We start from the raw sequence: 21,722 nt of genomic DNA on the forward strand, positions 1-21,722 counted from the left end.
AAATAGAAATAGGACTGTAATTGTTGGTAGCGCTTCCTATCACTGAATGTTTCTGTTCACCTAGCAGTAAATAGGTATCCAGGAGTTAGTTAGGTTAGGTTATGTTAGATTAGCTTAGGTTAGATTAGGTTAGGTTAGGTTAGATTAGGTTAGATTAGGTTAGGTTGGTTTAGGGTAGGTTTGTAGAAGTAGGGCTGTAATTGTTGGTAGCCTTTCCTATCACCGAATGCCTCTGTTCACCTAGCAGTAAATAGGTATCCAGGAGTTAGTTAGGTTAGGTTATGTTAGATTAGCTTAGGTTAGATTAGGTTAGGTTAGATTAGGTTTGGTTAGGTTAGGTTAGGTTAGATTAGGTTAGGTTGGTTTAGGGTAGGTTTGTAGAAGTAGGGCTGTAAATGTTAGTAGCCTTTCCTATCACCGAATGCCTCTGTTCACCTAGCAGTAAATAGGTATCCAGGAGTTAGTTAGGTTAGGTTATGTTAGATTAGCTTAGGTTAGGTTAGATTAGGTTAGGTTAGGTTAGATTAGGTTAGGTTGGTTTAGGGTAGGTTTGTAGAAGTAGGGCTGTAAATGTTAGTAGCCTTTCCTATCACCGAATGTATCTGTTCACCTAGCAGTAAATAGGTATCCAGGAGTTAGTTAGGTTAGGTTATGTTAGATTAGCTTAGGTTAGGTTAGATTAGGTTAGGTTAGGTTAGGTTAGATTAGGTTAGGTTGGTTTAGGGTAGGTTTGTAGAAGTAGGGCTGTAAATGTTAGTAGCCTTTCCTATCACCGAATGTCTCTGTTCACCTAGCAGTAAATAGGTATCCAGGAGTTAGTTAGGTTAGGTTATGTTAGATTAGCTTAGGTTAGGTTGGGTTAGGTTAGGTGAGGTTAGGTTAGGTTAGTTTAGACTAGGAAATAGACTAGGTTTGCAGTAGAAATAAAAATAGAAAAGGGCTGTATTGTTGGTAGCCTTTCCTATCACCGAATGTCTCTGTTCACCTAGCAGTAAATAGGTATCCAGGAGTTAGTAAGCTAGCTACTTGGGGCGTGGTGAGTGAGTGAGGGTTAGTCACTGGTTGGACCTTGTGGGGTGGTGGGTGTTGGAGACCACTATAAGCCTAACATGTATAAAGTGCCTGTCTGCCTGTCCCCCGACTCAATGATGTTACAATTATTGACTAAATGAAGCCTAAGAGAGCATATGCAAGGCCTAAGATGAGTCATTTGTCAGCAGCAACTTGTGCGAGATCAATGGCAGCGGTGGCATCCCAACATTTCTATTTTGGAGCAACAGTAGTAGTAGTAGTAGTAGTCCATTTGTTGTTGGTTAATTTGACTAAATAGTTGCAATAAGTACTATCATTAATGGAGAATTGGCTGCTATGTGTGAGTATCCTCCGCCTGCCTGCCCGCCGCAGTTACCAGTATCCTGACTCACTCACTCACTCACTCACATGTGATTACTTACTACTTGTATACAATAGCAACGGCCATACTACCTACCTACCTATCACCTTGAGAACACTGCGTCTCCTCCCATACATCTGTCAGGTTAAACACCGTTGACTTTGGTTAGTACTTGGATGGGTGACCTGCCTGGGAACACCAACTGCTGCTGCTGTTAGTATACATATTTGGGCAGTCTCTGTGGGTCAGTGTGTGTGTGTGTGTGTGTGTGTGTGTGTGTGTGTGTGTGTGTGTGGTGTGTGTGTGTGTGTGTGTGTGTGTGTGTGTGGTGTGTGTGTGTGTGTGTACAAGAATGTCGCACATGGAAATGTGTACATGCCATTTTAATAATAGTTTACCATCCATGTAGAAAACGTCTACCTATTTGGCAGTCCATTGTCTCTCTCTGCCGGCCGGCCGGCCTACCTACCTGCTAAAACTTGTTCATTCAATATGCTGTTGAATATCTATCTCCAGTGATCACTTACCCTTAATTCCTACATTATTAACCAAATGATCTCATTAACAAATCTTTACACATTTCAACCACCTACCTTCCTGCTAACATCAATCACAACAACTAATACACTCAACTCAGTCCCAAACACTTTTCTTATTCCTTCCTCAACACCTCGCCCTATATAACCTATCTTAATATTAAATTGAAATACCTAACTGACAACCCCCCCCCACCACCAACAACACCTCCCAAGGTAGCTCCTCAGGGCCCTCTCCCCCTGCCCCCTCCCCCACCAACCCCCCCCCCCCACCACCACCACCAACAACACCTCCCAAGGTAGCTCCTCAGGGCCCCTCTCCCCCTCCCCCCTCCCCCACCAACCCCCCCCCCCTCCACCAACAACACCTCCCAAGGTAACTCCTCAGGGCCCCTCTCCCCCACCATCTAACCCCCCCCCTATCCCCCATACCGCCCCCTCCATCCCCCCCCCCCCAACACAGAAAATGGCGGCCACAACGCTATATTTAACCAGCCAAAACCTTCGGTCCTTGGCCTATGTGCTATTTATTCCTGAAATAAAACGAGGGAAAAAATTAATTATTAATTAATACATACTTTTAAACACACACACACACACACACACACACATGTCAGTTAGCCTAAATTCTCCAATATTCATTCATAAAACTGCCTCACGGGACTGCAACCTTATCAAATAAAGCTGTCAGGTCTTTCTAACTGTCAACACAAATTAACAACTTCACATCTCAATCATTGCAACTGTTGATAAATAGACACTAACTAACCTTGCTATGAGATATAAATACAAGTGCCAAATTTGATTCAGAAGGCAACTCCAGCGTGGCCTAGTCGGATAGAACAAGTTCCTAATCCGGATAGACCTGCGTTCGAGCCTGTCGGAACGGTTGCAAGTACAGGGCACAGATTTCTCTGTGTGTCCCCTCCTGTAGGAGCATCAGTTTCGATAGATTCTCTGGATAGCCGAAGATTGATTGACCGACTCCTTGGAATGTGGGGAAGGGTTGAAGTCCGGGGGCCACGGACGGATACCTGGATCCACTGACCTCGGGCAGGTCTTTCAATCCACCTGGATTTCAGGTGGGGAGAAGGGAGGCAATTTGGGTCGACACAAATAGCTTCCTGGACCCAAAACCCCATGGATACACGGACACGGACACTCACACGGACACGCACACGGACACTCATGGACTCTGACACGAACCGAAGGTTCGTGTCAGATAATAAGAAGGGAGGTTAGGTTAGGTTGGTTAGGTTAGGTTGGTTAAGTAGGTTGGTTGGTTAGGTTAGGTTGCTTAGGTTAGGTTGGTTAGGTTAGGTTGCTTAGGTTAGGTTGCTTAGGTTAGGTTGGTTAGGTTAGGTTGCTTAGGTTAGGTTGCTTAGGTTGATTAGGTTAGGTTGGTTGATTAGGTTAGGTTGCTTAGGTTGCTTAGGTTGGTTAGGTTGCTTAAGTTGGTTAGGTTGCTAAGGCTGGTTAGGTTGCTTAGGTTGGTTGCTTAGGTTGGTTAGGTTGGTTGCTTAGGTTGGTTGGTTGGTTAGGTTAGGTTAGGTTAGGTTGGTTAGGTTAGGTTAGGTTTGTTAGGTTAGGTTAGGTTGGTTAGGTTATGTTGGTTAGGTTAGGTTGGTTAGGCTAGATTGGTTGGTTAGGTTGGTTGGTTAGGTTGGTTGGTTAGGTTAGGTTAGGTTGGTTGGTAAGATTGGTTGGTTAGGTTGGTTGGTTAGGTTGGTTGGTTGGTTGGTTAGGTTAGGTTAGGTTGGTTGGTTAGGTTTGTTGGTTAGGTTAGATTGGTTGGTTAGGTTGGTTGGTTAGGTTGGTTGGTTAGGTTAGGTTAGGTTAGGTTAGGTTAGTTGGTAAGATTGGTTGGTTAGGTTGGTTGGTTAGGTTGGTTGGTTGGTTGGTTGGTTAGGTTAGGTTAGGTTGGTTAGGTTAGGTTGGTTAGGTTGGGTTGGGTTGGATGGTTAGGTTAGGTTGCTTAGGTTGGTTGATTAGGTTGGTTGGTTAGGTTGGTTGGTTGGTTAGGTTGGTTAGAATTAGAATTAGGTTAGAATTAGAATTAGGTTAGAATTTGAGGTTAGAATACAAGCATAATTATGGTTTAATAAGCAATTTAGATAATATGTAAGCTATATGTTGGTTAGGGTATGTTGGTTAAGGTTGGTTATTTTGTGGTTGGTTAGGTGTAATATTTGTATTATTCCACCGACTGATATATATATATATATATTTAAATATATATATATATATATATATATATATATTATATATATATATATATATATATATATATATATATATATATATATATATCAGTCCAGCAACCATGATCATGGTCCAGGTTAATTTAGGCTAGGAAATAAGCTAGGTTTGGAGGGTTAGGTTAGGTTAGGTTATTTTAGGCTAGGAAATGGGCTATGTTTGTAGAAATAGTAATAGAAAGAGGGCTGTAATTGTAGGTAGCGTTTCCTATCACCGAATGCCTCTATTCACCTAGCAGTAAATAGGTATCCAGAAGTTAGTTAGTTAGGTTAGTTTAGATAAGGTTAGGTTAAGTTAATTTAGGTTAGGTTAGATTAGGTTAGGTTAGTTATTGCTAGGAAATAGGTTAGGTTTGTAGAAATAGAAATAGGGCTGTAATTGTTGGTAGCGTTTCCTATCACCGAATGCCTCTGTTCACCTAGCAGTAAATAGGTATCCAGGAGTACCTTGAGGTGCTTTCGGGGCTTAGCGTCTCCGCGGCCCGGTCGTCGACCAGGCCTCATGGTTGCTGGACTGATCAACAAGGCTGTTAGACGCGGCTGCTCGCAACCTGACGTATGAGTCACAGCCTGGTTGATCAGGAGTTAGTTAGGTTAGGTAAGGTTAGATTAGGTAAGGTTAGATTAGGTTAGGTTAGTTTTGGCTAGGAAATAGGCTAGGTTTGTAAAAATAGAAATAGAAAAGGGGCTGTAAATGTTGGTAGCGTTTCCTATCACCAAATGCCTCTGTTCACCCTAGCAGTAAGTAAGTATCCAGGAGTTAATTAGATTAGATTAGGTTAGGCTAGGAAATAGGCTAGATTTGTAGAAATAGAAATAGGGCTGTAATTGTTGGTAGCGTTTCCTATCACCGAATGCCTCTGTTCACCTAGCAGTAAATAGGTATCCAAGAGTTAGTTAGGTTAGGTTAGATTAGGTTAGGTTAGTTTAGGCTAGGAAATAGACTAGGTTTGTAGAAATAGAAATAGAAAAAGGGCTGTAATTGTTGGTAATCTTTCCTATCATCGAATGCCTCTGTTCACCTAGCAGTAAATAGGTATCCAAGAGTTAGTTAGGTTAGGTTAGATTAGGTTAGGTTAGTTTAGGCTAGGAAATAGACTAGGTTTGTAGAAATAGAAATAGAAAAAGGGCTGTAATTGTTGGTAATCTTTCCTATCATCGAATGCCTCTGTTCACCTAGCAGTAAATAGGTATCCAGGAGTACCTTGAGATGCTTCCTTGAGGTGCTTTCGGGGCTTAGCGTCCCGCGGCCCGGTCGTCGACCAGGCCTCATGGTTGCTGGACTGATCAACAAGGCTGTTAGACGCGGCTGCTCGCAACCTGACGTATGAGTCACAGCATGGTTGATCAGGAGTTAGTTAGGTTAGGTTAGGTAAGGTTAGATTAGGTTAGGTTAGTTTTGGCTAGGAAATAGGCTAGGTTTGTAGAAATAGAAATAGAAAAAGGGATGTAATTCTTGGTAGCGTTTCCTATCACCGAATGCCTCTGTTCACCTAGCAGTAAGTAAGTATCCAGGAGTTAGTTAGGTTAGGTGAGGTGAGGTTAGGTTAGGTGAGGTTTAGGTTAGGTGAGGTGAGGTGAAGTGAGGTTTGGTGAGGTGAGGTGAGATTATGTTAAATGAGGAAAGGTGAGGTGAGGTGAGGTGAGGTGAGGTTAGGTGAGATTCGGTGAGGTGAGGTGAGGTGAGATTATGTTAGGTGAGGAAAGGTAAGGTGAGGTAAGTGACGTGAGGTGAGGTGAGGTTAGGTTAGGTGAGGTTAGGTTAGGTTAGGTTAGGTTAGTTCAGACTAGGAAATAGACTAGGTTTGTAGAAATAGAAATGGAAAAAGGGCTGTAGTTGTTGGTAGTGTTTCCTATCACCGAATGCCTCTGTTCACCTAGCAGTAAGTAAGTATCCAGGAATTAGTTAGGTTAGGTTAGATTAGGTTAAGTTAGTTTAGGCTAGGAAATAGGCTAGGTTTGTAGAAATAGAAATAGGACTGTAATTGTTGGTAGCGCTTCCTATCACTGAATGTTTCTGTTCACCTAGCAGTAAATAGGTATCCAGGAGTTAGTTAGGTTAGGTTATGTTAGATTAGCTTAGGTTAGATTAGGTTAGGTTAGGTTAGATTAGGTTAGATTAGGTTAGGTTGGTTTAGGGTAGGTTTGTAGAAGTAGGGCTGTAATTGTTGGTAGCCTTTCCTATCACCGAATGCCTCTGTTCACCTAGCAGTAAATAGGTATCCAGGAGTTAGTTAGGTTAGGTTATGTTAGATTAGCTTAGGTTAGATTAGGTTAGGTTAGATTAGGTTTGGTTAGGTTAGGTTAGGTTAGATTAGGTTAGGTTGGTTTAGGGTAGGTTTGTAGAAGTAGGGCTGTAAATGTTAGTAGCCTTTCCTATCACCGAATGCCTCTGTTCACCTAGCAGTAAATAGGTATCCAGGAGTTAGTTAGGTTAGGTTATGTTAGATTAGCTTAGGTTAGGTTAGATTAGGTTAGGTTAGGTTAGATTAGGTTAGGTTGGTTTAGGGTAGGTTTGTAGAAGTAGGGCTGTAAATGTTAGTAGCCTTTCCTATCACCGAATGTATCTGTTCACCTAGCAGTAAATAGGTATCCAGGAGTTAGTTAGGTTAGGTTATGTTAGATTAGCTTAGGTTAGGTTAGATTAGGTTAGGTTAGGTTAGGTTAGATTAGGTTAGGTTGGTTTAGGGTAGGTTTGTAGAAGTAGGGCTGTAATTGTTAGTAGCCTTTCCTATCACCGAATGTCTCTGTTCACCTAGCAGTAAATAGGTATCCAGGAGTTAGTTAGGTTAGGTTATGTTAGATTAGCTTAGGTTAGGTTGGGTTAGGTTAGGTGAGGTTAGGTTAGGTTAGTTTAGACTAGGAAATAGACTAGGTTTGCAGAAATAGAAATAAAAATAGAAAAAGGGCTGTAGTTGTTGGTAGCCTTTCCTATCACCGAATGTCTCTGTTCACCTAGCAGTAAATAGGTATCCAGGAGTTAGTAAGCTAGCTACTTGGGGCGTGGTGAGTGAGTGAGGGTTAGTCACTGGTTGGACCTTGTGGGGTGGTGGGTGTTGGAGACCACTATAAGCCTAACATGTATAAAGTGCCTGTCTGCCTGTCCCCCGACTCAATGATGTTACAATTATTGACTAAATGAAGCCTAAGAGAGCATATGCAAGGCCTAAGATGAGTCATTTGTCAGCAGCAACTTGTGCGAGATCAATGGCAGCGGTGGCATCCCAACATTTCTATTTTGGAGCAACAGTAGTAGTAGTAGTAGTAGTCCATTTGTTGTTGGTTAATTTGACTAAATAGTTGCAATAAGTACTATCATTAATGGAGAATTGGCTGCTATGTGTGAGTATCCTCCGCCTGCCTGCCCGCCGCAGTTACCAGTATCCTGACTCACTCACTCACTCACTCACATGTGATTACTTACTACTTGTATACAATAGCAACGGCCATACTACCTACCTACCTATCACCTTGAGAACACTGCGTCTCCTCCCATACATCTGTCAGGTTAAACACCGTTGACTTTGGTTAGTACTTGGATGGGTGACCTGCCTGGGAACACCAACTGCTGCTGCTGTTAGTATACATATTTGGGCAGTCTCTGTGGGTCAGTGTGTGTGTGTGTGTGTGTGTGTGTGTGTGTGTGTGTGTGTGTGTGTGTGTGTGTGTGTGTGTGTGTGTGTGTGTGTGTGTGTGTGTGTGTGTACAAGAATGTCGCACATGGAAATGTGTACATGCCATTTTAATAATAGTTTACCATCCATGTAGAAAACGTCTACCTATTTGGCAGTCCATTGTCTCTCTCTGCCGGCCGGCCGGCCTACCTACCTGCTAAAACTTGTTCATTCAATATGCTGTTGAATATCTATCTCCAGTGATCACTTACCCTTAATTCCTACATTATTAACCAAATGATCTCATTAACAAATCTTTACACATTTCAACCACCTACCTTCCTGCTAACATCAATCACAACAACTAATACACTCAACTCAGTCCCAAACACTTTTCTTATTCCTTCCTCAACACCTCGCCCTATATAACCTATCTTACAATATTAAATTGAAATACCTAACTGACAACCCCCCCCCCACCACCAACAACACCTCCCAAGGTAGCTCCTCAGGGCCCCTCTCCCCCTGCCCCCTCCCCCACCAACCCCCCCCCCCCCACCACCACCACCAACAACACCTCCCAAGGTAGCTCCTCAGGGCCCCTCTCCCCCTCCCCCCTCCCCCACCAACCCCCCCCCCCCTCCACCAACAACACCTCCCAAGGTAGCTCCTCAGGGCCCCTCTCCCCCACCATCTAACCCCCCCCCTATCCCCCATACCGCCCCCTCCATCCCCCCCCCCCCCAACACAGAAAATGGCGGCCACAACGCTATATTTAACCAGCCAAAACCTTCGGTCCTTGGCCTATGTGCTATTTATTCCTGAAATAAAACGAGGGAAAAAATTAATTATTAATTAATACATACTTTTAAACACACACACACACACACACACACATGTCAGTTAGCCTAAATTCTCCAATATTCATTCATAAAACTGCCTCACGGGACTGCAACCTTATCAAATAAAGCTGTCAGGTCTTTCTAACTGTCAACACAAATTAACAACTTCACATCTCAATCATTGCAACTGTTGATAAATAGACACTAACTAACCTTGCTATGAGATATAAATACAAGTGCCAAATTTGATTCAGAAGGCAACTCCAGCGTGGCCTAGTCGGATAGAACAAGTTCCTAATCCGGATAGACCTGCGTTCGAGCCTGTCGGAACGGTTGCAAGTACAGGGCACAGATTTCTCTGTGTGTCCCCTCCTGTAGGAGCATCAGTTTCGATAGATTCTCTGGATAGCCGAAGATTGATTGACCGACTCCTTGGAATGTGGGGAAGGGTTGAAGTCCGGGGGGCCACGGACGGATACCTGGATCCACTGACCTCGGGCAGGTCTTTCAATCCACCTGGATTTCAGGTGGGGAGAAGGGAGGCAATTTGGGTCGACACAAATAGCTTCCTGGACCCAAAACCCCATGGATACACGGACACGGACACTCACACGGACACGCACACGGACACTCATGGACTCTGACACGAACCGAAGGTTCGTGTCAGATAATAAGAAGGGAGGTTAGGTTAGGTTGGTTAGGTTAGGTTGGTTAAGTAGGTTGGTTGGTTAGGTTAGGTTGCTTAGGTTAGGTTGGTTAGGTTAGGTTGCTTAGGTTAGGTTGCTTAGGTTAGGTTGGTTAGGTTAGGTTGCTTAGGTTAGGTTGCTTAGGTTGATTAGGTTAGGTTGGTTGATTAGGTTAGGTTGCTTAGGTTGCTTAGGTTGGTTAGGTTGCTTAAGTTGGTTAGGTTGCTAAGGCTGGTTAGGTTGCTTAGGTTGGTTGCTTAGGTTGGTTAGGTTGGTTGCTTAGGTTGGTTGGTTGGTTAGGTTAGGTTAGGTTAGGTTGGTTAGGTTAGGTTAGGTTTGTTAGGTTAGGTTAGGTTGGTTAGGTTATGTTGGTTAGGTTAGGTTGGTTAGGCTAGATTGGTTGGTTAGGTTGGTTGGTTAGGTTGGTTGGTTAGGTTAGGTTAGGTTAGGTTGGTTGGTAAGATTGGTTGGTTAGGTTGGTTGGTTAGGTTGGTTGGTTGGTTGGTTAGGTTAGGTTAGGTTGGTTGGTTAGGTTTGTTGGTTAGGTTAGATTGGTTGGTTAGGTTGGTTGGTTAGGTTGGTTGGTTAGGTTAGGTTAGGTTAGGTTAGGTTGGTTGGTAAGATTGGTTGGTTAGGTTGGTTGGTTAGGTTGGTTGGTTGGTTGGTTGGTTAGGTTAGGTTAGGTTGGTTAGGTTAGGTTGGTTAGGTTGGGTTGGGTTGGATGGTTAGGTTAGGTTGCTTAGGTTGGTTGATTAGGTTGGTTGGTTAGGTTGGTTGGTTGGTTAGGTTGGTTAGAATTAGAATTAGGTTAGAATTAGAATTAGGTTAGAATTAGAATTAGGTTAGAATTTGAGGTTAGAATACAAGCATAATTATGGTTTAATAAGCAATTTAGATAATATGTAAGCTATATGTTGGTTAGGGTTGATTGGTTAGGGTATGTTGGTTAAGGTTGGTTATTTTGTGGTTGGTTAGGTGTAATATTTGTATTATTCCACCGACTGATATATATATATATATATATTTAAAATATATATATATATATATATATATATATATATATATATATATATATATATATATATATATATATATATATATCAGTCCAGCAACCATGATCATGGTCCAGGTTAATTTAGGCTAGGAAATAAGCTAGGTTTGGAGGGTTAGGTTAGGTTAGGTTATTTTAGGCTAGGAAATGGGCTATGTTTGTAGAAATAGTAATAGAAAGAGGGCTGTAATTGTAGGTAGCGTTTCCTATCACCGAATGCCTCTATTCACCTAGCAGTAAATAGGTATCCAGAAGTTAGTTAGTTAGGTTAGTTTAGATAAGGTTAGGTTAAGTTAATTTAGGTTAGGTTAGATTAGGTTAGGTTAGTTATTGCTAGGAAATAGGTTAGGTTTGTAGAAATAGAAATAGGGCTGTAATTGTTGGTAGCGTTTCCTATCACCGAATGCCTCTGTTCACCTAGCAGTAAATAGGTATCCAGGAGTACCTTGAGGTGCTTTCGGGGCTTAGCGTCTCCGCGGCCCGGTCGTCGACCAGGCCTCATGGTTGCTGGACTGATCAACAAGGCTGTTAGACGCGGCTGCTCGCAACCTGACGTATGAGTCACAGCCTGGTTGATCAGGAGTTAGTTAGGTTAGGTAAGGTTAGATTAGGTAAGGTTAGATTAGGTTAGGTTAGTTTTGGCTAGGAAATAGGCTAGGTTTGTAAAAATAGAAATAGAAAAGGGGCTGTAAATGTTGGTAGCGTTTCCTATCACCAAATGCCTCTGTTCACCCTAGCAGTAAGTAAGTATCCAGGAGTTAATTAGATTAGATTAGGTTAGGCTAGGAAATAGGCTAGATTTGTAGAAATAGAAATAGGGCTGTAATTGTTGGTAGCGTTTCCTATCACCGAATGCCTCTGTTCACCTAGCAGTAAATAGGTATCCAAGAGTTAGTTAGGTTAGGTTAGATTAGGTTAGGTTAGTTTAGGCTAGGAAATAGACTAGGTTTGTAGAAATAGAAATAGAAAAAGGGCTGTAATTGTTGGTAATCTTTCCTATCATCGAATGCCTCTGTTCACCTAGCAGTAAATAGGTATCCAAGAGTTAGTTAGGTTAGGTTAGATTAGGTTAGGTTAGTTTAGGCTAGGAAATAGACTAGGTTTGTAGAAATAGAAATAGAAAAAGGGCTGTAATTGTTGGTAATCTTTCCTATCATCGAATGCCTCTGTTCACCTAGCAGTAAATAGGTATCCAGGAGTACCTTGAGATGCTTCCTTGAGGTGCTTTCGGGGCTTAGCGTCCCCGCGGCCCGGTCGTCGACCAGGCCTCATGGTTGCTGGACTGATCAACAAGGCTGTTAGACGCGGCTGCTCGCAACCTGACGTATGAGTCACAGCATGGTTGATCAGGAGTTAGTTAGGTTAGGTTAGGTAAGGTTAGATTAGGTTAGGTTAGTTTTGGCTAGGAAATAGGCTAGGTTTGTAGAAATAGAAATAGAAAAAGGGATGTAATTCTTGGTAGCGTTTCCTATCACCGAATGCCTCTGTTCACCTAGCAGTAAGTAAGTATCCAGGAGTTAGTTAGGTTAGGTGAGGTGAGGTTAGGTTAGGTGAGGTTTAGGTTAGGTGAGGTGAGGTGAAGTGAGGTTTGGTGAGGTGAGGTGAGATTATGTTAAATGAGGAAAGGTGAGGTGAGGTGAGGTGAGGTGAGGTTAGGTGAGATTCGGTGAGGTGAGGTGAGGTGAGATTATGTTAGGTGAGGAAAGGTAAGGTGAGGTAAGGTGACGTGAGGTGAGGTGAGGTTAGGTTAGGTGAGGTTAGGTTAGGTTAGGTTAGGTTAGTTCAGACTAGGAAATAGACTAGGTTTGTAGAAATAGAAATGGAAAAAGGGCTGTAGTTGTTGGTAGTGTTTCCTATCACCGAATGCCTCTGTTCACCTAGCAGTAAGTAAGTATCCAGGAATTAGTTAGGTTAGGTTAGATTAGGTTAAGTTAGTTTAGGCTAGGAAATAGGCTAGGTTTGTAGAAATAGAAATAGGACTGTAATTGTTGGTAGCGCTTCCTATCACTGAATGTTTCTGTTCACCTAGCAGTAAATAGGTATCCAGGAGTTAGTTAGGTTAGGTTATGTTAGATTAGCTTAGGTTAGATTAGGTTAGGTTAGGTTAGATTAGGTTAGATTAGGTTAGGTTGGTTTAGGGTAGGTTTGTAGAAGTAGGGCTGTAATTGTTGGTAGCCTTTCCTATCACCGAATGCCTCTGTTCACCTAGCAGTAAATAGGTATCCAGGAGTTAGTTAGGTTAGGTTATGTTAGATTAGCTTAGGTTAGATTAGGTTAGGTTAGATTAGGTTTGGTTAGGTTAGGTTAGGTTAGATTAGGTTAGGTTGGTTTAGGGTAGGTTTGTAGAAGTAGGGCTGTAAATGTTAGTAGCCTTTCCTATCACCGAATGCCTCTGTTCACCTAGCAGTAAATAGGTATCCAGGAGTTAGTTAGGTTAGGTTATGTTAGATTAGCTTAGGTTAGGTTAGATTAGGTTAGGTTAGGTTAGATTAGGTTAGGTTGGTTTAGGGTAGGTTTGTAGAAGTAGGGCTGTAAATGTTAGTAGCCTTTCCTATCACCGAATGTATCTGTTCACCTAGCAGTAAATAGGTATCCAGGAGTTAGTTAGGTTAGGTTATGTTAGATTAGCTTAGGTTAGGTTAGATTAGGTTAGGTTAGGTTAGGTTAGATTAGGTTAGGTTGGTTTAGGGTAGGTTTGTAGAAGTAGGGCTGTAAATGTTAGTAGCCTTTCCTATCACCGAATGTCTCTGTTCACCTAGCAGTAAATAGGTATCCAGGAGTTAGTTAGGTTAGGTTATGTTAGATTAGCTTAGGTTAGGTTAGATTAGGTTAGGTTAGGTTAGGTTAGATTAGGTTAGGTTGGTTTAGGGTAGGTTTGTAGAAGTAGGGCTGTAATTGTTAGTAGCCTTTCCTATCACCGAATGTCTCTGTTCACCTAGCAGTAAATAGGTATCCAGGAGTTAGTTAGGTTAGGTTATGTTAGATTAGCTTAGGTTAGGTTGGGTTAGGTTAGGTGAGGTTAGGTTAGGTTAGTTTAGACTAGGAAATAGACTAGGTTTGCAGAAATAGAAATAAAAATAGAAAAAGGGCTGTAGTTGTTGGTAGCCTTTCCTATCACCGAATGTCTCTGTTCACCTAGCAGTAAATAGGTATCCAGGAGTTAGTAAGCTAGCTACTTGGGGCGTGGTGAGTGAGTGAGGGTTAGTCACTGGTTGGACCTTGTGGGGTGGTGGGTGTTGGAGACCACTATAAGCCTAACATGTATAAAGTGCCTGTCTGCCTGTCCCCCGACTCAATGATGTTACAATTATTGACTAAATGAAGCCTAAGAGAGCATATGCAAGGCCTAAGATGAGTCATTTGTCAGCAGCAACTTGTGCGAGATCAATGGCAGCGGTGGCATCCCAACATTTCTATTTTGGAGCAACAGTAGTAGTAGTAGTAGTAGTCCATTTGTTGTTGGTTAATTTGACTAAATAGTTGCAATAAGTACTATCATTAATGGAGAATTGGCTGCTATGTGTGAGTATCCTCCGCCTGCCTGCCCGCCGCAGTTACCAGTATCCTGACTCACTCACTCACTCACTCACATGTGATTACTTACTACTTGTATACAATAGCAACGGCCATACTACCTACCTACCTATCACCTTGAGAACACTGCGTCTCCTCCCATACATCTGTCAGGTTAAACACCGTTGACTTTGGTTAGTACTTGGATGGGTGACCTGCCTGGGAACACCAACTGCTGCTGCTGTTAGTATACATATTTGGGCAGTCTCTGTGGGTCAGTGTGTGTGTGTGTGTGTGTGTGTGTGTGTGTGTGTGTGTGTGTGTGTGTGTGTGTGTGTGTGTGTGTGTGTGTGTGTGTGTGTGTGTGTGTGTGTGTGTGTGTGTGTGTGTGTGTGTACAAGAATGTCGCACATGGAAATGTGTACATGCCATTTTAATAATAGTTTACCATCCATGTAGAAAACGTCTACCTATTTGGCAGTCCATTGTCTCTCTCTGCCGGCCGGCCGGCCTACCTACCTGCTAAAACTTGTTCATTCAATATGCTGTTGAATATCTATCTCCAGTGATCACTTACCCTTAATTCCTACATTATTAACCAAATGATCTCATTAACAAATCTTTACACATTTCAACCACCTACCTTCCTGCTAACATCAATCACAACAACTAATACACTCAACTCAGTCCCAAACACTTTTCTTATTCCTTCCTCAACACCTCGCCCTATATAACCTATCTTACAATATTAAATTGAAATACCTAACTGACAACCCCCCCCCCACCACCAACAACACCTCCCAAGGTAGCTCCTCAGGGCCCCTCTCCCCCTGCCCCTCCCCCACCAACCCCCCCCCCCCACCACCACCACCAACAACACCTCCCAAGGTAGCTCCTCAGGGCCCCTCTCCCCCTCCCCCCTCCCCCACCAACCCCCCCCCCCCTCCACCAACAACACCTCCCAAGGTAGCTCCTCAGGGCCCCTCTCCCCCACCATCTAACCCCCCCCCCTATCCCCCATACCGCCCCCTCCATCCCCCCCCCCCCCAACACAGAAAATGGCGGCCACAACGCTATATTTAACCAGCCAAAACCTTCGGTCCTTGGCCTATGTGCTATTTATTCCTGAAATAAAACGAGGGAAAAAATTAATTATTAATTAATACATACTTTTAAACACACACACACACACACACACACATGTCAGTTAGCCTAAATTCTCCAATATTCATTCATAAAACTGCCTCACGGGACTGCAACCTTATCAAATAAAGCTGTCAGGTCTTTCTAACTGTCAACACAAATTAACAACTTCACATCTCAATCATTGCAACTGTTGATAAATAGACACTAACTAACCTTGCTATGAGATATAAATACAAGTGCCAAATTTGATTCAGAAGGCAACTCCAGCGTGGCCTAGTCGGATAGAACAAGTTCCTAATCCGGATAGACCTGCGTTCGAGCCTGTCGGAACGGTTGCAAGTACAGGGCACAGATTTCTCTGTGTGTCCCCTCCTGTAGGAGCATCAGTTTCGATAGATTCTCTGGATAGCCGAAGATTGATTGACCGACTCCTTGGAATGTGGGGAAGGGTTGAAGTCCGGGGGGCCACGGACGGATACCTGGATCCACTGACCTCGGGCAGGTCTTTCAATCCACCTGGATTTCAGGTGGGGAGAAGGGAGGCAATTTGGGTCGACACAAATAGCTTCCTGGACCCAAAACCCCATGGATACACGGACACGGACACTCACACGGACACGCACACGGACACTCATGGACTCTGACACGAACCGAAGGTTCGTGTCAGATAATAAGAAGGGAGGTTAGGTTAGGTTGGTTAGGTTAGGTTGGTTAAGTAGGTTGGTTGGTTAGGTTAGGTTGCTTAGGTTAGGTTGGTTAGGTTAGGTTGCTTAGGTTAGGTTGCTTAGGTTAGGTTGGTTAGGTTAGGTTGCTTAGGTTAGGTTGCTTAGGTTGATTAGGTTAGGTTGGTTGATTAGGTTAGGTTGCTTAGGTTGCTTAGGTTGGTTAGGTTGCTTAAGTTGGTTAGGTTGCTAAGGCTGGTTAGGTTGCTTAGGTTGGTTGCTTAGGTTGGTTGCTTAGGTTGGTTGGTTGGTTAGGTTAGGTTAGGTTAGGTTGGTTAGGTTAGGTTAGGTTTGTTAGGTTAGGTTAGGTTGGTTAGGTTATGTTGGTTAGGTTAGGTTGGTTAGGCTAGATTGGTTGGTTAGGTTGGTTGGTTAGGTTGGTTGGTTAGGTTAGGTTAGGTTAGGTTGGTTGGTAAGATTGGTTGGTTAGGTTGGTTGGTTAGGTTGGTTGGTTGGTTGGTTAGGTTAGGTTAGGTTGGTTGGTTAGGTTTGTTGGTTAGGTTAGATTGGTTGGTTAGGTTGGTTGGTTAGGTTGGTTGGTTAGGTTAGGTTAGGTTAGGTTAGGTTGGTTGGTAAGATTGGTTGGTTAGGTTGGTTGGTTAGGTTGGTTGGTTGGTTGGTTGGTTAGGTTAGGTTAGGTTGGTTAGGTTAGGTTGGTTAGGTTGGGTTGGGTTGGATGGTTAGGTTAGGTTGCTTAGGTTGGTTGATTAGGTTGGTTGGTTAGGTTGGTTGGTTGGTTAGGTTGGTTAGAATTAGAATTAGGTTAGAATTAGAATTAGGTTAGAATTTGAGGTTAGAATACAAGCATAATTATGGTTTAATAAGCAATTTAGATAATATGTAAGCTATATGTTGGTTAGGGTTGATTGGTTAGGGTATGTTGGTTAAGGTTGGTTATTTTGTGGTTGGTTAGGTGTAATATTTGTATTATTCCACCGACTGATATATATATATATATATATTTAATATATATATATATATATATATATATATATATATATATATATATATATATATATATATATATATATATATATATATCAGTCCAGCAACCATGATCATGGTCCAGGTTAATTTAGGCTAGGAAATAAGCTAGGTTTGGAGGGTTAGGTTAGGTTAGGTTATTTTAGGCTAGGAAATGGGCTATGTTTGTAGAAATAGTAATAGAAAGAGGGCTGTAATTGTAGGTAGCGTTTCCTATCACCGAATGCCTCTATTCACCTAGCAGTAAATAGGTATCCAGAAGTTAGTTAGTTAGGTTAGTTTAGATAAGGTTAGGTTAAGTTAATTTAGGTTAGGTTAGATTAGGTTAGGTTAGTTATTGCTAGGAAATAGGTTAGGTTTGTAGAAATAGAAATAGGGCTGTAATTGTTGGTAGCGTTTCCTATCACCGAATGCCTCTGTTCACCTAGCAGTAAATAGGTATCCAGGAGTACCTTGAGGTGCTTTCGGGGCTTAGCGTCTCCGCGGCCCGGTCGTCGACCAGGCCTCATGGTTGCTGGACTGATCAACAAGGCTGTTAGACGCGGCTGCTCGCAACCTGACGTATGAGTCACAGCCTGGTTGATCAGGAGTTAGTTAGGTTAGGTAAGGTTAGATTAGGTAAGGTTAGATTAGGTTAGGTTAGTTTTGGCTAGGAAATAGGCTAGGTTTGTAAAAATAGAAATAGAAAAGGGGCTGTAAATGTTGGTAGCGTTTCCTATCACCAAATGCCTCTGTTCACCCTAGCAGTAAGTAAGTATCCAGGAGTTAATTAGATTAGATTAGGTTAGGCTAGGAAATAGGCTAGATTTGTAGAAATAGAAATAGGGCTGTAATTGTTGGTAGCGTTTCCTATCACCGAATGCCTCTGTTCACCTAGCAGTAAATAGGTATCCAAGAGTTAGTTAGGTTAGGTTAGATTAGGTTAGGTTAGTTTAGGCTAGGAAATAGACTAGGTTTGTAGAAATAGAAATAGAAAAAGGGCTGTAATTGTTGGTAATCTTTCCTATCATCGAATGCCTCTGTTCACCTAGCAGTAAATAGGTATCCAAGAGTTAGTTAGGTTAGGTTAGATTAGGTTAGGTTAGTTTAGGCTAGGAAATAGACTAGGTTTGTAGAAATAGAAATAGAAAAAGGGCTGTAATTGTTGGTAATCTTTCCTATCATCGAATGCCTCTGTTCACCTAGCAGTAAATAGGTATCCAGGAGTACCTTGAGATGCTTCCTTGAGGTGCTTTCGGGGCTTAGCGTCCCCGCGGCCCGGTCGTCGACCAGGCCTCATGGTTGCTGGACTGATCAACAAGGCTGTTAGACGCGGCTGCTCGCAACCTGACGTATGAGTCACAGCATGGTTGATCAGGAGTTAGTTAGGTTAGGTTAGGTAAGGTTAGATTAGGTTAGGTTAGTTTTGGCTAGGAAATAGGCTAGGTTTGTAGAAATAGAAATAGAAAAAGGGATGTAATTCTTGGTAGCGTTTCCTATCACCGAATGCCTCTGTTCACCTAGCAGTAAGTAAGTATCCAGGAGTTAGTTAGGTTAGGTGAGGTGAGGTTAGGTTAGGTGAGGTTTAGGTTAGGTGAGGTGAGGTGAAGTGAGGTTTGGTGAGGTGAGGTGAGATTATGTTAAATGAGGAAAGGTGAGGTGAGGTGAGGTGAGGTGAGGTTAGGTGAGATTCGGTGAGGTGAGGTGAGGTGAGATTATGTTAGGTGAGGAAAGGTAAGGTGAGGTAAGGTGACGTGAGGTGAGGTGAGGTTAGGTTAGGTGAGGTTAGGTTAGGTTAGGTTAGGTTAGTTCAGACTAGGAAATAGACTAGGTTTGTAGAAATAGAAATGGAAAAAGGGCTGTAGTTGTTGGTAGTGTTTCCTATCACCGAATGCCTCTGTTCACCTAGCAGTAAGTAAGTATCCAGGAATTAGTTAGGTTAGGTTAGATTAGGTTAAGTTAGTTTAGGCTAGGAAATAGGCTAGGTTTGTAGAAATAGAAATAGGACTGTAATTGTTGGTAGCGCTTCCTATCACTGAATGTTTCTGTTCACCTAGCAGTAAATAGGTATCCAGGAGTTAGTTAGGTTAGGTTATGTTAGATTAGCTTAGGTTAGATTAGGTTAGGTTAGGTTAGATTAGGTTAGATTAGGTTAGGTTGGTTTAGGGTAGGTTTGTAGAAGTAGGGCTGTAATTGTTGGTAGCCTTTCCTATCACCGAATGCCTCTGTTCACCTAGCAGTAAATAGGTATCCAGGAGTTAGTTAGGTTAGGTTATGTTAGATTAGCTTAGGTTAGATTAGGTTAGGTTAGATTAGGTTTGGTTAGGTTAGGTTAGGTTAGATTAGGTTAGGTTGGTTTAGGGTAGGTTTGTAGAAGTAGGGCTGTAAATGTTAGTAGCCTTTCCTATCACCGAATGCCTCTGTTCACCTAGCAGTAAATAGGTATCCAGGAGTTAGTTAGGTTAGGTTATGTTAGATTAGCTTAGGTTAGGTTAGATTAGGTTAGGTTAGGTTAGATTAGGTTAGGTTGGTTTAGGGTAGGTTTGTAGAAGTAGGGCTGTAAATGTTAGTAGCCTTTCCTATCACCGAATGTATCTGTTCACCTAGCAGTAAATAGGTATCCAGGAGTTAGTTAGGTTAGGTTATGTTAGATTAGCTTAGGTTAGGTTAGATTAGGTTAGGTTAGGTTAGGTTAGATTAGGTTAGGTTGGTTTAGGGTAGGTTTGTAGAAGTAGGGCTGTAAATGTTAGTAGCCTTTCCTATCACCGAATGTCTCTGTTCACCTAGCAGTAAATAGGTATCCAGGAGTTAGTTAGGTTAGGTTATGTTAGATTAGCTTAGGTTAGGTTAGATTAGGTTAGGTTAGGTTAGGTTAGATTAGGTTAGGTTGGTTTAGGGTAGGTTTGTAGAAGTAGGGCTGTAATTGTTAGTAGCCTTTCCTATCACCGAATGTCTCTGTTCACCTAGCAGTAAATAGGTATCCAGGAGTTAGTTAGGTTAGGTTATGTTAGATTAGCTTAGGTTAGGTTGGGTTAGGTTAGGTGAGGTTAGGTTAGGTTAGTTTAGACTAGGAAATAGACTAGGTTTGCAGAAATAGAAATAAAAATAGAAAAAGGGCTGTAGTTGTTGGTAGCCTTTCCTATCACCGAATGTCTCTGTTCACCTAGCAGTAAATAGGTATCCAGGAGTTAGTAAGCTAGCTACTTGGGGCGTGGTGAGTGAGTGAGGGTTAGTCACTGGTTGGACCTTGTGGGGTGGTGGGTGTTGGAGACCACTATAAGCCTAACATGTATAAAGTGCCTGTCTGCCTGTCCCCCGACTCAATGATGTTACAATTATTGACTAAATGAAGCCTAAGAGAGCATATGCAAGGCCTAAGATGAGTCATTTGTCAGCAGCAACTTGTGCGAGATCAATGGCAGCGGTGGCATCCCAACATTTCTATTTTGGAGCAACAGTAGTAGTAGTAGTAGTAGTCCATTTGTTGTTGGTTAATTTGACTAAATAGTTGCAATAAGTACTATCATTAATGGAGAATTGGCTGCTATGTGTGAGTATCCTCCGCCTGCCTGCCCGCCGCAGTTACCAGTATCCTGACTCACTCACTCACTCACTCACATGTGATTACTTACTACTTGTATACAATAGCAACGGCCATACTACCTACCTACCTATCACCTTGAGAACACTGCGTCTCCTCCCATACATCTGTCAGGTTAAACACCGTTGACTTTGGTTAGTACTTGGATGGGTGACCTGCCTGGGAACACCAACTGCTGCTGCTGTTAGTATACATATTTGGGCAGTCTCTGTGGGTCAGTGTGTGTGTGTGTGTGTGTGTGTGTGTGTGTGTGTGTGTGTGTGTGTGTGTGTGTGTGTGTGTGTGTGTGTGTGTGTGTGTGTGTGTGTGTGTGTGTGTGTGTGTGTGTGTGTGTGTGTGTGTGTGTGTGTACAAGAATGTCGCACATGGAAATGTGTACATGCCATTTTAATAATAGTTTACCATCCATGTAGAAAACGTCTACCTATTTGGCAGTCCATTGTCTCTCTCTGCCGGCCGGCCGGCCTACCTACCTGCTAAAACTTGTTCATTCAATATGCTGTTGAATATCTATCTCCAGTGATCACTTACCCTTAATTCCTACATTATTAACCAAATGATCTCATTAACAAATCTTTACACATTTCAACCACCTACCTTCCTGCTAACATCAATCACAACAACTAATACACTCAACTCAGTCCCAAACACTTTTCTTATTCCTTCCTCAACACCTCGCCCTATATAACCTATCTTACAATATTAAATTGAAATACCTAACTGACAACCCCCCCCCCACCACCAACAACACCTCCCAAGGTAGCTCCTCAGGGCCCCTCTCCCCCTGCCCCCTCCCCCACCAACCCCCCCCCCCCCCACCACCACCACCAACAACACCTCCCAAGGTAGCTCCTCAGGGCCCCTCTCCCCCTCCCCCCTCCCCCACCAACCCCCCCCCCCTCCACCAACAACACCTCCCAAGGTAGCTCCTCAGGGCCCCTCTCCCCCACCATCTAACCCCCCCCCTATCCCCCATACCGCCCCCTCCATCCCCCCCCCCCCCAACACAGAAAATGGCGGCCACAACGCTATATTTAACCAGCCAAAACCTTCGGTCCTTGGCCTATGTGCTATTTATTCCTGAAATAAAACGAGGGAAAAAATTAATTATTAATTAATACATACTTTTAAACACACACACACACACACACACACATGTCAGTTAGCCTAAATTCTCCAATATTCATTCATAAAACTGCCTCACGGGACTGCAACCTTATCAAATAAAGCTGTCAGGTCTTTCTAACTGTCAACACAAATTAACAACTTCACATCTCAATCATTGCAACTGTTGATAAATAGACACTAACTAACCTTGCTATGAGATATAAATACAAGTGCCAAATTTGATTCAGAAGGCAACTCCAGCGTGGCCTAGTCGGATAGAACAAGTTCCT

This window comes from Procambarus clarkii, unplaced genomic scaffold, assembly GCF_040958095.1.
Source record: "Procambarus clarkii isolate CNS0578487 unplaced genomic scaffold, FALCON_Pclarkii_2.0 HiC_scaffold_150, whole genome shotgun sequence".
NCBI lineage: Eukaryota > Metazoa > Arthropoda > Malacostraca > Decapoda > Cambaridae > Procambarus > Procambarus clarkii.